Source organism: Falco peregrinus, chromosome 2 (genome assembly GCF_023634155.1).
Source record: "Falco peregrinus isolate bFalPer1 chromosome 2, bFalPer1.pri, whole genome shotgun sequence".
In the NCBI taxonomy this organism is placed as follows: domain Eukaryota; kingdom Metazoa; phylum Chordata; class Aves; order Falconiformes; family Falconidae; genus Falco; species Falco peregrinus.
Genome location: NC_073722.1, coordinates 52,633,991 through 52,651,566, shown reverse-complemented (window position 1 = coordinate 52,651,566; position 17,576 = coordinate 52,633,991). Strand labels below are relative to the sequence as shown.

The window sequence follows — 17,576 nt, the reverse complement described above, 5'->3', positions numbered from 1 at the left end:
AACACCTTGCTGTTGATTGGTAGTTAACCACCAGTCGGGGATTGCCTAGTATGCAATGCTTAGCTCAAAAGAACCAATCTGTTTAAAATGCACGATTACTGAAAGTATATATACCCGTGTTCTATACAATAAATCGACATTTGCTTGCATCAGGCTGCGTCCCGTCTCTCCATCACAGCAACAGCCCAATGGCAGGGCAGCTGGAGGCACCAGGTCAGGCCATCCCCAGGGACAGGCACCTCCCTGAGGATTAGGATTTGAAAGTCATTAATTATACCCTGTCTATAATAGTAAAGGACAATCACTGATGCACACAGGGTCATTTCCAGTCCTATATTCTTATGCATTATAAAGAAATGGGAAGCAAAAAAGACTCCTAGGGTCAATTCTTCCCAAAATCAATGGAAAAGACTCACTATCAGCTGGATCAGGCACCTTAAAAGAAAAGCAGGCAAAAAATGGTGCCCTAAGTCCTATTTTCTCCTTGCAGAATGAGTCACTCAAATGACAAAGACGGCTGGCAGGCATTTGTCACTGCTGGGCACAATCACTACCTACACCTTGAGGTCACAGACCACAGACAGAGATAAGATATAGCATCTGCTGCCTTCCTAGAACTTCCAAAGTCTGCTAGTCTCCCTGATGAAGAGGAGCAGTCACCTTCTGCTGACTCAACTCTAAATCTGCCTCTGGACATTAAAATATAAGCACTTAGTGATCTGTCAATAAATTTCTCAACAGCTGAAATGATGCTACACAGTTTTAGCACAGCCCAGAAAGCCTTCCTTTGCACAGTTCCTTCATGCCACCGGAACTGTACAACCACTAACTGTAGAGGGCCCTTGGTACTCCTCACCTGACACAGTTCCTTTTGCCCATATTGCTCAAGCAAGTAATACATAGGAGAAAGAGGACAGGAAGAGAGAGCATTCCAGGAGAATGCTGTGGGAGACGGTGTCAAAGGCTGTGCTAAAGTCTGGGTAGACAACATCCACAGTCCTTCCCTCATCCACTACGTGGGTCACCTTGTCATAGAAGGAGATCAGGCCAGTCCAACGGGACCTGCCTATCACAAACCCATGCTGGCTGGGCCTGATCACCTGGCTGTCCTGTACGTGCCATGTGATGGGACTCAAGATGATCTGCTCCATAAGCTTCCCCGGGCTCAAGCTGACGGGCCCTGGACCTTCCTTCCAGCCCCCGTGCTCGTGGCTTGGACAAGCGAACGCTTTGCTGGGTTAAAAGCTGGCTGGACAGCTGAGCCCAAAGGGTGGTAGCAGATGGGGTTACCAGCTGGTGACCAGTCACAAGTGGTGTTCCCCAGGGCTCAGCACTGGGGCCAGTTCTCTTTAATATCTTCATCGATGATCTGGACGAGAGGGTCGAGTGCACCCTCACTAAGCTTGCAGACACCACCAAGTTGAGTGGGAGTGCTGATCTGCTTGAGGGCAGGAGGCTCTCTAGAGGGACCTGGACAGAATGGAGCGATGGCCCGAGGCCAAGTGTGTGCGCTTCAACAAGGCTCAGTGCCGGGGCCTGCGCTGGGGTCACACCAACCCCACGCAGCGCTGCAGGCTGGGGGCAGAGCGGCTGCCAAGCTGCCCAGCAGAAAAGGGCCTGGGGCAGAAAACGGCCATCTGCATACGAGCCGGCAGCGTGCCCAGGTGGCCAGGAAGGCCAAGGGCATCCTGGCTTGTATCCAAAACCGTGTGGCCAGCAGGACCAGGGCAGCGACCATCTCCCTGTACTTGGCACTGGTGAGGCTGCGCCTCGACTACGGTGTTCACCTGTGGGCCCCTCAGGACGAGGAAGACACAGAGGTGCTGGAGCGTGTCCAGGGGAGGGCAACGGAGCTGCTGATGGGTCCGGAGCACAATTCTTACGAGAAGCGGCTGAGGGGACTGGGGTTGTTTAGCCTGGAGTAAAGGAGGCTCAGCGGGGACCTTCTCACTCTCCACAACTACCGGAAAGGAGGCGGTAGCAAAGCTGGTGTTGGTCTCTTGTCTCAAGCAACAAGCAACAGGATGAGAGGAAACGGCCTCAGGTTGTGCCGGGGGAGGATGACAGTGGCTGTTGGGGAAAATTTCTTCACTGGAAGGGTGCTCAGGCATTGGAACAGGCTGCCCAGTGGAAGTGCTTGAGTCACCATCCCTGGAGGTATTTACAAGACGTGTAGAGGTGGCACTTGGGGACACGGTTTACTGTGGACTTGGCAGTGTTGGGTTTATGGCTGCACTTGTTGATCCCAAGGGTCTTTTCCAACCTAAATGATTCCATGATTCTAGGTTCCCTCCACTTGGGACCTCAGGTCCCCATCACCTCAACAAGAAGCTTGACACAGAAAGGGACTCTGGGGCACAATTCCCTCCCTCTTTTCACCTCCAGAAGGCTTTGGACGGGAGGCCCATCAGATGTACAGTCCTGCACATGCTGAACAGACAGAAACACGGCACCCATGTCGGTCTTGGTGGATATTCAGCAATGCTAAAGAAAGCTTTTGAGCTGTCTGGGTCTCAGGGCGTGCACTCATGCAGTACAGGCCACGTTTCTGGGAAGCAAGATGCAGCACGCTGTACAGAGGGCTGTCCTGAACCATGGAAATATCTCAGGGGAGCGGAGAGACGCGGTCCCCAGAGTGGCCTCTCCAGCTCCTTCGCTTGCCCTTGCAGGGGGCAACTTGGTAACCAGAGACAGGAGCCGCAGGATCTTTCCCACCTGCACCAGGGACACAATTCGCATTTGGCTTAACCGTCAGTGTCTGCAGGGCTCAGTCCTGCCCCGCCAGAAGGAATCCGAGAGGAGCACAGGGAGGAGGAGTTTTGTCTCTGCCCAAGGGCTCCTAGCTCCTCTTTTCAAGACAGCTCGAAGTCAGACCACCCGGCCCAGAAAACTTTGCACCTCTCTACATAAGTCAGGGACATCCACCTGCAGTCCCCGTCTTCGTTTCAGTTTTGGGGGGTGTCTGCTCGCTTGGTCAAGAAGCCCCTGGGGACTTGCTCCCGCCAGGCTGCTTTGTTCTTGGTGCGATGCCCAGGACCCGTTGAGTCGGGCGGTGGGGACGAAGGTTGGAGCTTGCTGGGTGGGTGATGCTGTCCGGGCGGCTGTGACATCACCGAGGACGTGTCACAATGGGAGCTGTCTTCAGGGACATCACCAGGCAGCCCCACTGCAGTTTGCCTTCGGCGCTCGGTGAGTGCAGCATGCAGGGGGAAGGCTGGGCTGGGTGGGGGACGGGGCAGATGCCCAGGGCCTTTCTAACCCAGAGCGAGAGGCGAGCCCCTCAGGGCAGGGCACGGTACCACCCTCGGGGCTGGGGCAGAGCTGCTGGGGGCTCCCGCTGGGGGCAGGTGCCCAGAGCGGCTTTGGGGATGGGACGCGTGCCCGTGGCTCCATGGGACGCTGTCCTGTGGCAGGGATGGGGCCTCGGGAGACTCTATGGGGACAGCCCGCGGCTCCCGCCGGTACAGTGCTCACAAACCCTGCCCTTGCTCCCTCGCACCTCCATCACCCCCTCTCCTACCGGCCCCCAGCTCCAGCCGGCTCCTGCCCCGCTCCCCCAGCCCCGCGCTCCCTCCCACCCAGCCCTGCTCAGCCCCCTTTTCTCCCACCTCCTCTAGGCCATGGCTGCGGCAATCGCCCTCATCCTGGCTATACTGGCCATGCAGCCCGTGCAGAAGGGCCTTCACTGCAGAGATATGGCCACGGACGAGCGGATGCGGCAGCGTAAGGCGTATCTGGATGAGCAGACGACTCGGGTGATGCAGGAGGTTGACCGGAGCTGGGGCACGTTCCTTCCCGCGTTGCAGCAGTGGCCGCTTTGGACTGTTGCGGGGGCCCTGGTGCTGCTCGCTAGCATCTGCTGGCTGGTCAGGAAAATGAAGCTTGCCTCTGGCAGCCGCAGTGAGCAGGACAGAAAGGAGGATGACAGGGAGGAGGAAGACCTCCATGGTGCACACAGCGGTGTCAGCTCTATGGCTGTGCCCACCCCACCGCTAATGCAGGAGCTGCCTGACACGTGCGAGGCCCTGAAGGAGCCTGGTGGGTGACCTCCTTAAGGTCTGCCAGATACTGTGCAAGAGGAGTTTCATGCCAGAGCTGTACCCAGCCACTGGGGAGGAGGGTGCCCGTGAAACCTGGAGTGTGCACGGGAACAGCATCACCTACCGCCTGCCTGTGCTCCTGTGGCCACCCCCCGGGCAATCTTTCACCCTGGAGCCGGACACCACGGGGCAGCTGCCAGAAGAGCAGCCCAGCATCCGTGTGGGGCTGGAGTGCGTGTGCTTGAGGCAGCAGCTGCTGGGAGACACACTGTGCTTTCTCCACCACCCCGAGGACCAGCTGCCGAGGGACCAGAGGTCGCCCCTCCTCCACACCCTCTGCACACACTCCTGCCTAGACGTGGAGAAAATCGTCTGCTGGACCCAAATGCTAGTAAAAACAGCCTGGCTGCTTTTGCCTGAGTCGCGCCACTGCCAGCTAACGCTGCTGCCCTCCTCCCAGTCCTGCAGGTTCCAGCTGACAGCCGCCTCCAAGATGGACATCTGCACTGAAATGATTTTTGCGGTGTGGCAGGACAGCCAGGCTGAGCCTTGAGTAGGCGGAGGGAGGCCAGCTTCACCAGCAGCACGCCACGGCCAGAGAGCCACGCTGCTGTCGAGATGCTGCTTTGCAGGAACATGGCAAGGCGCACCCAGCAGGACAGTTTCCACCTCAGAGGTCTGCAGCTCTGCACCCGTCTCCTGGTGGTCACAGGCTTTTCCACCCGTGCCTGCGACCCTGAGGATCTCCTCTCATCTCTCAACGGTGGGGCCCGAGGGACAACTGCGGACACTGGCACAGAGAATCTGCTCACCCCAGAGACTGCCTGGGGAGTGCGTGCCGCAGCTCTGAGCAAGCTGGGCACGGACATGACACCGCCCGAGGGGAGCTCAGCATCACCGGCGTGTGGGGAATGTCCGCCAGTCCAGCTGGAGATGCCACTGCAGCTGAGGTTCCTGTTATCACCTGTAACAGCATGGGACCACCCATCCTGTTGGAAAGAGCTGTCTGAGTGTGCCTATGGAATACACTGGATGCTCTGTCTGGGTGTCCATTTGCAGCTTGGCCTGTGTGTCTTTTGAAGAACTCTGCGGTTTCACTGCACATTTCATTGACTCTTTGGGCTCAGCTGTCCAGCCAGCTTTTAACCCAGCAAAGAGTTCACTTGTCCAAGCCACGAGCAGCCAGTTTCTCCGGGAGAATGCTGTGGGAGACGGTGTCAAAGGCTGTGCTAAAGTCCGGGTAGACAACATCCACAGTCCTTCCCTCATCCACTAAGCGGGTCACCTTGTCATAGAAGGAGATCAGGCCAGTCCAACGGGACCTGCCTATCACAAACCCATGCTGGCTGGGCCTGATCACCTGGCTGTCCTGTACGTGCCATGTGATGGGACTCAAGATGATCTGCTCCATAAGCTTCCGCGGGCTCAAGCTGACGGGCCCTGGACCTTCCTTCCAGCCCCCGTGCTCGTGGCTTGGACAAGCGAACGCTTTGCTGGGTTAAAAGCTGGCTGGACAGCTGAGCCCAAAGGGTGGTAGCAGATGGGGTTACCAGCTGGTGACCAGTCACAAGTGGTGTTCCCCAGGGCTCAGCACTGGGGCCAGTTCTCTTTAATATCTTCATCGATGATCTGGACGAGAGGGTCGAGTGCACCCTCACTAAGCTTGCAGACACCACCAAGTTGAGTGGGAGTGCTGATCTGCTTGAGGGCAGGAGGCTCTCTAGAGGGACCTGGACAGAATGGAGCGATGGCCCGAGGCCAAGTGTGTGCGCTTCAACAAGGCTCAGTGCCGGGGCCTGCGCTGGGGTCACACCAACCCCACGCAGCGCTGCAGGCTGGGGGCAGAGCGGCTGCCAAGCTGCCCAGCAGAAAAGGGCCTGGGGCAGAAAACGGCCATCTGCATACGAGCCGGCAGCGTGCCCAGGTGGCCAGGAAGGCCAAGGGCATCCTGGCTTGTATCCAAAACCGTGTGGCCAGCAGGACCAGGGCAGCGACCATCTCCCTGTACTTGGCACTGGTGAGGCTGTGCCTCGACTACGGTGTTCACCTGTGGGCCCCTCAGGACGAGGAAGACACAGAGGTGCTGGAGCGTGTCCAGGGGAGGGCAACGGAGCTGCTGATGGGTCCGGAGCACAATTCTTACGAGAAGCGGCTGAGGGGACTGGGGTTGTTTAGCCTGGAGTAAAGGAGGCTCAGCGGGGACCTTCTCACTCTCCACAACTACCGGAAAGGAGGCGGTAGCAAAGCTGGTGTTGGTCTCTTGTCTCAAGCAACAAGCAACAGGATGAGAGGAAACGGCCTCAGGTTGTGCCGGGGGAGGATGACAGTGGCTGTTGGGGAAAATTTCTTCACTGGAAGGGTGCTCAGGCATTGGAACAGGCTGCCCAGTGGAAGTGCTTGAGTCACCATCCCTGGAGGTATTTACAAGACGTGTAGAGGTGGCACTTGGGGACACGGTTTACTGTGGACTTGGCAGTGTTGGGTTTATGGCTGCACTTGTTGATCCCAAGGGTCTTTTCCAACCTAAATGATTCCATGATTCTAGGTTCCCTCCACTTGGGACCTCAGGTCCCCATCACCTCAACAAGAAGCTTGACACAGAAAGGGACTCTGGGGCACAATTCCCTCCCTCTTTTCACCTCCAGAAGGCTTTGGACGGGAGGCCCATCAGATGTACAGTCCTGCACATGCTGAACAGACAGAAACACGGCACCCATGTCGGTCTTGGTGGATATTCAGCAATGCTAAAGAAAGCTTTTGAGCTGTCTGGGTCTCAGGGCGTGCACTCATGCAGTACAGGCCACGTTTCTGGGAAGCCAGATGCAGCACGCTGTACAGAGGGCTGTCCTGAACCATGGAAATATCTCAGGGGAGCGGAGAGACGCGGTCCCCAGAGTGGCCTCTCCAGCTCCTTCGCTTGCCCTTGCAGGGGGCAACTTGGTAACCAGAGACAGGAGCCGCAGGATCTTTCCCACCTGCACCAGGGACACAATTCGCATTTGGCTTAACCGTCAGTGTCTGCAGGGCTCAGTCCTGCCCCGCCAGAAGGAATCCGAGAGGAGCACAGGGAGGAGGAGTTTTGTCTCTGCCCAAGGGCTCCTAGCTCCTCTTTTCAAGACAGCTCGAAGTCAGACCACCCGGCCCAGAAAACTTTGCACCTCTCTACATAAGTCAGGGACATCCACCTGCAGTCCCCGTCTTCGTTTCAGTTTTGGGGGGTGTCTGCTCGCTTGGTCAAGAAGCCCCTGGGGACTTGCTCCCGCCAGGCTGCTTTGTTCTTGGTGCGATGCCCAGGACCCGTTGAGTCGGGCGGTGGGGACGAAGGTTGGAGCTTGCTGGGTGGGTGATGCTGTCCGGGCGGCTGTGACATCACCGAGGACGTGTCACAATGGGAGCTGTCTTCAGGGACATCACCAGGCAGCCCCACTGCAGTTTGCCTTCGGCGCTCGGTGAGTGCAGCATGCAGGGGGAAGGCTGGGCTGGGTGGGGGACGGGGCAGATGCCCAGGGCCTTTCTAACCCAGAGCGAGAGGCGAGCCCCTCAGGGCAGGGCACGGTACCACCCTCGGGGCTGGGGCAGAGCTGCTGGGGGCTCCCGCTGGGGGCAGGTGCCCAGAGCGGCTTTGGGGATGGGACGCGTGCCCGTGGCTCCATGGGACGCTGTCCTGTGGCAGGGATGGGGCCTCGGGAGACTCTATGGGGACAGCCCGCGGCTCCCGCCGGTACAGTGCTCACAAACCCTGCCCTTGCTCCCTCGCACCTCCATCACCCCCTCTCCTACCGGCCCCCAGCTCCAGCCGGCTCCTGCCCCGCTCCCCCAGCCCCGCGCTCCCTCCCACCCAGCCCTGCTCAGCCCCCTTTTCTCCCACCTCCTCTAGGCCATGGCTGCGGCAATCGCCCTCATCCTGGCTATACTGGCCATGCAGCCCGTGCAGAAGGGCCTTCACTGCAGAGATATGGCCACGGACGAGCGGATGCGGCAGCGTAAGGCGTATCTGGATGAGCAGACGACTCGGGTGATGCAGGAGGTTGACCGGAGCTGGGGCACGTTCCTTCCCGCGTTGCAGCAGTGGCCGCTTTGGACTGTTGCGGGGGCCCTGGTGCTGCTCGCTAGCATCTGCTGGCTGGTCAGGAAAATGAAGCTTGCCTCTGGCAGCCGCAGTGAGCAGGACAGAAAGGAGGATGACAGGGAGGAGGAAGACCTCCATGGTGCACACAGCGGTGTCAGCTCTATGGCTGTGCCCACCCCACCGCTAATGCAGGAGCTGCCTGACACGTGCGAGGCCCTGAAGGAGCCTGGTGGGTGACCTCCTTAAGGTCTGCCAGATACTGTGCAAGAGGAGTTTCATGCCAGAGCTGTACCCAGCCACTGGGGAGGAGGGTGCCCGTGAAACCTGGAGTGTGCACGGGAACAGCATCACCTACCGCCTGCCTGTGCTCCTGTGGCCACCCCCCGGGCAATCTTTCACCCTGGAGCCGGACACCACGGGGCAGCTGCCAGAAGAGCAGCCCAGCATCCGTGTGGGGCTGGAGTGCGTGTGCTTGAGGCAGCAGCTGCTGGGAGACACACTGTGCTTTCTCCACCACCCCGAGGACCAGCTGCCGAGGGACCAGAGGTCGCCCCTCCTCCACACCCTCTGCACACACTCCTGCCTAGACGTGGAGAAAATCGTCTGCTGGACCCAAATGCTAGTAAAAACAGCCTGGCTGCTTTTGCCTGAGTCGCGCCACTGCCAGCTAACGCTGCTGCCCTCCTCCCAGTCCTGCAGGTTCCAGCTGACAGCCGCCTCCAAGATGGACATCTGCACTGAAATGATTTTTGCGGTGTGGCAGGACAGCCAGGCTGAGCCTTGAGTAGGCGGAGGGAGGCCAGCTTCACCAGCAGCACGCCACGGCCAGAGAGCCACGCTGCTGTCGAGATGCTGCTTTGCAGGAACATGGCAAGGCGCACCCAGCAGGACAGTTTCCACCTCAGAGGTCTGCAGCTCTGCACCCGTCTCCTGGTGGTCACAGGCTTTTCCACCCGTGCCTGCGACCCTGAGGATCTCCTCTCATCTCTCAACGGTGGGGCCCGAGGGACAACTGCGGACACTGGCACAGAGAATCTGCTCACCCCAGAGACTGCCTGGGGAGTGCGTGCCGCAGCTCTGAGCAAGCTGGGCACGGACATGACACCGCCCGAGGGGAGCTCAGCATCACCGGCGTGTGGGGAATGTCCGCCAGTCCAGCTGGAGATGCCACTGCAGCTGAGGTTCCTGTTATCACCTGTAACAGCATGGGACCACCCATCCTGTTGGAAAGAGCTGTCTGAGTGTGCCTATGGAATACACTGGATGCTCTGTCTGGGTGTCCATTTGCAGCTTGGCCTGTGTGTCTTTTGAAGAACTCTGCGGTTTCACTGCACATTTCATTGACTCTTTGGGCTCAGCTGTCCAGCCAGCTTTTAACCCAGCAAAGAGTTCACTTGTCCAAGCCACGAGCAGCCAGTTTCTCCGGGAGAATGCTGTGGGAGACGGTGTCAAAGGCTGTGCTAAAGTCCGGGTAGACAACATCCACAGTCCTTCCCTCATCCACTAAGCGGGTCACCTTGTCATAGAAGGAGATCAGGCCAGTCCAACGGGACCTGCCTATCACAAACCCATGCTGGCTGGGCCTGATCACCTGGCTGTCCTGTACGTGCCATGTGATGGGACTCAAGATGATCTGCTCCATAAGCTTCCGCGGGCTCAAGCTGACGGGCCCTGGACCTTCCTTCCAGCCCCCGTGCTCGTGGCTTGGACAAGCGAACGCTTTGCTGGGTTAAAAGCTGGCTGGACAGCTGAGCCCAAAGGGTGGTAGCAGATGGGGTTACCAGCTGGTGACCAGTCACAAGTGGTGTTCCCCAGGGCTCAGCACTGGGGCCAGTTCTCTTTAATATCTTCATCGATGATCTGGACGAGAGGGTCGAGTGCACCCTCACTAAGCTTGCAGACACCACCAAGTTGAGTGGGAGTGCTGATCTGCTTGAGGGCAGGAGGCTCTGCAGAGGGACCTGGACAGAATGGAGCGATGGCCCGAGGCCAAGTGTGTGCGCTTCAACAAGGCTCAGTGCCGGGGCCTGCGCTGGGGTCACACCAACCCCACGCAGCGCTGCAGGCTGGGGGCAGAGCGGCTGCCAAGCTGCCCAGCAGAAAAGGGCCTGGGGCAGAAAACGGCCATCTGCATACGAGCCGGCAGCGTGCCCAGGTGGCCAGGAAGGCCAAGGGCATCCTGGCTTGTATCCAAAACCGTGTGGCCAGCAGGACCAGGGCAGCGACCATCTCCCTGTACTTGGCACTGGTGAGGCTGTGCCTCGACTACGGTGTTCACCTGTGGGCCCCTCAGGACGAGGAAGACACAGAGGTGCTGGAGCGTGTCCAGGGGAGGGCAACGGAGCTGCTGATGGGTCCGGAGCACAATTCTTACGAGAAGCGGCTGAGGGGACTGGGGTTGTTTAGCCTGGAGTAAAGGAGGCTCAGCGGGGACCTTCTCACTCTCCACAACTACCGGAAAGGAGGCGGTAGCAAAGCTGGTGTTGGTCTCTTGTCTCAAGCAACAAGCAACAGGATGAGAGGAAACGGCCTCAGGTTGTGCCGGGGGAGGATGACAGTGGCTGTTGGGGAAAATTTCTTCACTGGAAGGGTGCTCAGGCATTGGAACAGGCTGCCCAGTGGAAGTGCTTGAGTCACCATCCCTGGAGGTATTTACAAGACGTGTAGAGGTGGCACTTGGGGACACGGTTTACTGTGGACTTGGCAGTGTTGGGTTTATGGCTGCACTTGTTGATCCCAAGGGTCTTTTCCAACCTAAATGATTCCATGATTCTAGGTTCCCTCCACTTGGGACCTCAGGTCCCCATCACCTCAACAAGAAGCTTGACACAGAAAGGGACTCTGGGGCACAATTCCCTCCCTCTTTTCACCTCCAGAAGGCTTTGGACGGGAGGCCCATCAGATGTACAGTCCTGCACATGCTGAACAGACAGAAACACGGCACCCATGTCGGTCTTGGTGGATATTCAGCAATGCTAAAGAAAGCTTTTGAGCTGTCTGGGTCTCAGGGCGTGCACTCATGCAGTACAGGCCACGTTTCTGGGAAGCCAGATGCAGCACGCTGTACAGAGGGCTGTCCTGAACCATGGAAATATCTCAGGGGAGCGGAGAGACGCGGTCCCCAGAGTGGCCTCTCCAGCTCCTTCGCTTGCCCTTGCAGGGGGCAACTTGGTAACCAGAGACAGGAGCCGCAGGATCTTTCCCACCTGCACCAGGGACACAATTCGCATTTGGCTTAACCGTCAGTGTCTGCAGGGCTCAGTCCTGCCCCGCCAGAAGGAATCCGAGAGGAGCACAGGGAGGAGGAGTTTTGTCTCTGCCCAAGGGCTCCTAGCTCCTCTTTTCAAGACAGCTCGAAGTCAGACCACCCGGCCCAGAAAACTTTGCACCTCTCTACATAAGTCAGGGACATCCACCTGCAGTCCCCGTCTTCGTTTCAGTTTTGGGGGGTGTCTGCTCGCTTGGTCAAGAAGCCCCTGGGGACTTGCTCCCGCCAGGCTGCTTTGTTCTTGGTGCGATGCCCAGGACCCGTTGAGTCGGGCGGTGGGGACGAAGGTTGGAGCTTGCTGGGTGGGTGATGCTGTCCGGGCGGCTGTGACATCACCGAGGACGTGTCACAATGGGAGCTGTCTTCAGGGACATCACCAGGCAGCCCCACTGCAGTTTGCCTTCGGCGCTCGGTGAGTGCAGCATGCAGGGGGAAGGCTGGGCTGGGTGGGGGACGGGGCAGATGCCCAGGGCCTTTCTAACCCAGAGCGAGAGGCGAGCCCCTCAGGGCAGGGCACGGTACCGCCCTCGGGGCTGGGGCAGAGCTGCTGGGGGCTCCCGCTGGGGGCAGGTGCCCAGAGCGGCTTTGGGGATGGGACGCGTGCCCGTGGCTCCATGGGACGCTGTCCTGTGGCAGGGATGGGGCCTCGGGAGACTCTATGGGGACAGCCCGCGGCTCCCGCCGGTACAGTGCTCACAAACCCTGCCCTTGCTCCCTCGCACCTCCATCACCCCCCTCTCCTACCGGCCCCCAGCTCCAGCCGGCTCCTGCCCCGCTCCCCCAGCCCCGCGCTCCCTCCCACCCAGCCCTGCTCAGCCCCCTTTTCTCCCACCTCCTCTAGGCCATGGCTGCGGCAATCGCCCTCATCCTGGCTATACTGGCCATGCAGCCCGTGCAGAAGGGCCTTCACTGCAGAGATATGGCCACGGACGAGCGGATGCGGCAGCGTAAGGCGTATCTGGATGAGCAGACGACTCGGGTGATGCAGGAGGTTGACCGGAGCTGGGGCACGTTCCTTCCCGCGTTGCAGCAGTGGCCGCTTTGGACTGTTGCGGGGGCCCTGGTGCTGCTCGCTAGCATCTGCTGGCTGGTCAGGAAAATGAAGCTTGCCTCTGGCAGCCGCAGTGAGCAGGACAGAAAGGAGGATGACAGGGAGGAGGAAGACCTCCATGGTGCACACAGCGGTGTCAGCTCTATGGCTGTGCCCACCCCACCGCTAATGCAGGAGCTGCCTGACACGTGCGAGGCCCTGAAGGAGCCTGGTGGGTGACCTCCTTAAGGTCTGCCAGATACTGTGCAAGAGGAGTTTCATGCCAGAGCTGTACCCAGCCACTGGGGAGGAGGGTGCCCGTGAAACCTGGAGTGTGCACGGGAACAGCATCACCTACCGCCTGCCTGTGCTCCTGTGGCCACCCCCCGGGCACTCTTTCACCCTGGAGCTGGACACCACGGGGCAGCTGCCAGAAGAGCAGCCCAGCATCCGTGTGGGGCTGGAGTGCGTGTGCTTGAGGCAGCAGCTGCTGGGAGACACACTGTGCTTTCTCCACCACCCCGAGGACCAGCTGCCGAGGGACCAGAGGTCGCCCCTCCTCCACACCCTCTGCACACACTCCTGCCTAGACGTGGAGAAAATCGTCTGCTGGACCCAAATGCTAGTAAAAACAGCCTGGCTGCTTTTGCCTGAGTCGCGCCACTGCCAGCTAACGCTGCTGCCCTCCTCCCAGTCCTGCAGGTTCCAGCTGACAGCCGCCTCCAAGATGGACATCTGCACTGAAATGATTTTTGCGGTGTGGCAGGACAGCCAGGCTGAGCCTTGAGTAGGCGGAGGGAGGCCAGCTTCACCAGCAGCACGCCACGGCCAGAGAGCCACGCTGCTGTCGAGATGCTGCTTTGCAGGAACATGGCAAGGCGCACCCAGCAGGACAGTTTCCACCTCAGAGGTCTGCAGCTCTGCACCCGTCTCCTGGTGGTCACAGGCTTTTCCACCCGTGCCTGCGACCCTGAGGATCTCCTCTCATCTCTCAACGGTGGGGCCCGAGGGACAACTGCGGACACTGGCACAGAGAATCTGCTCACCCCAGAGACTGCCTGGGGAGTGCGTGCCGCAGCTCTGAGCAAGCTGGGCACGGACATGACACCGCCCGAGGGGAGCTCAGCATCACCGGCGTGTGGGGAATGTCCGCCAGTCCAGCTGGAGATGCCACTGCAGCTGAGGTTCCTGTTATCACCTGTAACAGCATGGGACCACCCATCCTGTTGGAAAGAGCTGTCTGAGTGTGCCTATGGAATACACTGGATGCTCTGTCTGGGTGTCCATTTGCAGCTTGGCCTGTGTGTCTTTTGAAGAACTCTGCGGTTTCACTGCACATTTCATTGACTCTTTGGGCTCAGCTGTCCAGCCAGCTTTTAACCCAGCAAAGAGTTCACTTGTCCAAGCCACGAGCAGCCAGTTTCTCCGGGAGAATGCTGTGGGAGACGGTGTCAAAGGCTGTGCTAAAGTCCGGGTAGACAACATCCACAGTCCTTCCCTCATCCACTAAGCGGGTCACCTTGTCATAGAAGGAGATCAGGCCAGTCCAACGGGACCTGCCTATCACAAACCCATGCTGGCTGGGCCTGATCACCTGGCTGTCCTGTACGTGCCATGTGATGGGACTCAAGATGATCTGCTCCATAAGCTTCCGCGGGCTCAAGCTGACGGGCCCTGGACCTTCCTTCCAGCCCCCGTGCTCGTGGCTTGGACAAGCGAACGCTTTGCTGGGTTAAAAGCTGGCTGGACAGCTGAGCCCAAAGGGTGGTAGCAGATGGGGTTACCAGCTGGTGACCAGTCACAAGTGGTGTTCCCCAGGGCTCAGCACTGGGGCCAGTTCTCTTTAATATCTTCATCGATGATCTGGACGAGAGGGTCGAGTGCACCCTCACTAAGCTTGCAGACACCACCAAGTTGAGTGGGAGTGCTGATCTGCTTGAGGGCAGGAGGCTCTCTAGAGGGACCTGGACAGAATGGAGCGATGGCCCGAGGCCAAGTGTGTGCGCTTCAACAAGGCTCAGTGCCGGGGCCTGCGCTGGGGTCACACCAACCCCACGCAGCGCTGCAGGCTGGGGGCAGAGCGGCTGCCAAGCTGCCCAGCAGAAAAGGGCCTGGGGCAGAAAACGGCCATCTGCATACGAGCCGGCAGCGTGCCCAGGTGGCCAGGAAGGCCAAGGGCATCCTGGCTTGTATCCAAAACCGTGTGCCCAGCAGGACCAGGGCAGCGACCATCTCCCTGTACTTGGCACTGGTGAGGCTGCGCCTCGACTACGGTGTTCACCTGTGGGCCCCTCAGGACGAGGAAGACACAGAGGTGCTGGAGCGTGTCCAGGGGAGGGCAACGGAGCTGCTGATGGGTCCGGAGCACAATTCTTACGAGAAGCGGCTGAGGGGACTGGGGTTGTTTAGCCTGGAGTAAAGGAGGCTCAGCGGGGACCTTCTCACTCTCCACAACTACCGGAAAGGAGGCGGTAGCAAAGCTGGTGTTGGTCTCTTGTCTCAAGCAACAAGCAACAGGATGAGAGGAAACGGCCTCAGGTTGTGCCGGGGGAGGATGACAGTGGCTGTTGGGGAAAATTTCTTCACTGGAAGGGTGCTCAGGCATTGGAACAGGCTGCCCAGTGGAAGTGCTTGAGTCACCATCCCTGGAGGTATTTACAAGACGTGTAGAGGTGGCACTTGGGGACACGGTTTACTGTGGACTTGGCAGTGTTGGGTTTATGGCTGCACTTGTTGATCCCAAGGGTCTTTTCCAACCTAAATGATTCCATGATTCTAGGTTCCCTCCACTTGGGACCTCAGGTCCCCATCACCTCAACAAGAAGCTTGACACAGAAAGGGACTCTGGGGCACAATTCCCTCCCTCTTTTCACCTCCAGAAGGCTTTGGACGGGAGGCCCATCAGATGTACAGTCCTGCACATGCTGAACAGACAGAAACACGGCACCCATGTCGGTCTTGGTGGATATTCAGCAATGCTAAAGAAAGCTTTTGAGCTGTCTGGGTCTCAGGGCGTGCACTCATGCAGTACAGGCCACGTTTCTGGGAAGCCAGATGCAGCACGCTGTACAGAGGGCTGTCCTGAACCATGGAAATATCTCAGGGGAGCGGAGAGACGCGGTCCCCAGAGTGGCCTCTCCAGCTCCTTCGCTTGCCCTTGCAGGGGGCAACTTGGTAACCAGAGACAGGAGCCGCAGGATCTTTCCCACCTGCACCAGGGACACAATTCGCATTTGGCTTAACCGTCAGTGTCTGCAGGGCTCAGTCCTGCCCCGCCAGAAGGAATCCGAGAGGAGCACAGGGAGGAGGAGTTTTGTCTCTGCCCAAGGGCTCCTAGCTCCTCTTTTCAAGACAGCTCGAAGTCAGACCACCCGGCCCAGAAAACTTTGCACCTCTCTACATAAGTCAGGGACATCCACCTGCAGTCCCCGTCTTCGTTTCAGTTTTGGGGGGTGTCTGCTCGCTTGGTCAAGAAGCCCCTGGGGACTTGCTCCCGCCAGGCTGCTTTGTTCTTGGTGCGATGCCCAGGACCCGTTGAGTCGGGCGGTGGGGACGAAGGTTGGAGCTTGCTGGGTGGGTGATGCTGTCCGGGCGGCTGTGACATCACCGAGGACGTGTCACAATGGGAGCTGTCTTCAGGGACATCACCAGGCAGCCCCACTGCAGTTTGCCTTCGGCGCTCGGTGAGTGCAGCATGCAGGGGGAAGGCTGGGCTGGGTGGGGGACGGGGCAGATGCCCAGGGCCTTTCTAACCCAGAGCGAGAGGCGAGCCCCTCAGGGCAGGGCACGGTACCGCCCTCGGGGCTGCGGCAGAGCTGCTGGGGGCTCCCGCTGGGCGCAGGTGCCCAGAGCGGCTTTGGGGATGGGACGCGTGCCCGTGGCTCCATGGGACGCTGTCCTGTGGCAGGGATGGGGCCTCGGGAGACTCTATGGGGACAGCCCGCGGCTCCCGCCGGTACAGTGCTCACAAACCCTGCCCTTGCTCCCTCGCACCTCCATCACCCCCTCTCCTACCGGCCCCCAGCTCCAGCCAGCTCCTGCCCCGCTCCCCCAGCCCCGCGCTCCCTCCCACCCAGCCCTGCTCAGCCCCCTTTTCTCCCACCTCCTCTAGGCCATGGCTGCGGCAATCGCCCTCATCCTGGCTATACTGGCCATGCAGCCCATGCAGAAGGGCCTTCACCGCAGAGATATGGCCACGGACGAGCGGATGCGGCAGCGTAAGGCGTATCTGGATGAGCAGACGACTCGGGTGATGCAGGAGGTTGACCGGAGCTGGGGCACGTTCCTTCCCGCGTTGCAGCAGTGGCCGCTTTGGACTGTTGCGGGGGCCCTGGTGCTGCTCGTTAGCGTCTGCTGGCTGGTCAGGAAAATGAAGCTTGCCTCTGGCAGCCACAGTGAGCAGGACAGAAAGGAGGATGACAGGGAGGAGGAAGACCTCCATGGTGCACACAGCGGTGTCAGCTATATGGCTGTGCCCACCCCACCGACAATGCACGACCTGCCTGACACGTGCGAGGCCCTGAAGGAGCTGGTGGGTGACCTCCTTAAGGTCTGCCAGATACTGTGCAAGAGGAGTTTCATGCCAGAGCTGTACCCAGCCACTGGGGAGGAGGGTGCCCGTGAAACCTGGAGTGTGCACGGGAACAGCATCACCTACCGCCTGCCTGTGTTCCTGTGGCCACCCCCCGGGCACTCTTTCACCCTGGAGCCGGACACCACGGGGCAGCTGCCAGAAGAGCAGCCCAGCATCCGTGTGGGGCTGGAGTGCGTGTGCTTGAGGCAGCAGCTGCTGGGAGACACACTGTGCTTTCTCCACCACCCCGAGGACCAGCTGCCGAGGGACCAGAGGTCGCCCCTCCTCCACACCCTCTGCACTCACTCCTGCCTAGACGTGGAGAAAATCGTCTGCTGGACCCAAATGCTAGTAAAAACAGCCTGGCTGCTTTTGCCTGAGTCGCGCCACTGCCAGCTAACGCTGCTGCCCTCCTCCCAGTCCTGCAGGTTCCAGCTGACAACCGCCTCCAAGATGGACATCTGCACTGAAATGATTTTTGCAGTGTGGCAGGACAGCCAGGCTGAGCCTTGAGTAGGCGGAGGGAGGCCAGCTTCACCAGCAGCACGCCACGGCCAGAGAGCCACGCTGCTGTCGAGATGCTGCTTTGCAGGAAC

General features: G+C 59.4%; 4 pseudogenes; all 4 read left to right on the top strand.

The window, feature by feature from the left end:
* Nucleotides 1-1,487: 1,487 nt before the first annotated feature.
* Nucleotides 1,488-2,626, top strand: LOC129783719 (uncharacterized; annotated as a pseudogene).
* Nucleotides 2,627-5,787: 3,161 nt separating this feature from the next.
* LOC129783718 (uncharacterized) lies at nt 5,788-6,752 on the top strand (annotated as a pseudogene).
* Nucleotides 6,753-10,087: 3,335 nt separating this feature from the next.
* On the top strand, nt 10,088-11,052 carry LOC129783716 (uncharacterized; annotated as a pseudogene).
* A 3,336-nt stretch (nt 11,053-14,388) lies between these two features.
* On the top strand, nt 14,389-15,353 carry LOC129783715 (uncharacterized; annotated as a pseudogene).
* Nucleotides 15,354-17,576: the final 2,223 nt, after the last annotated feature.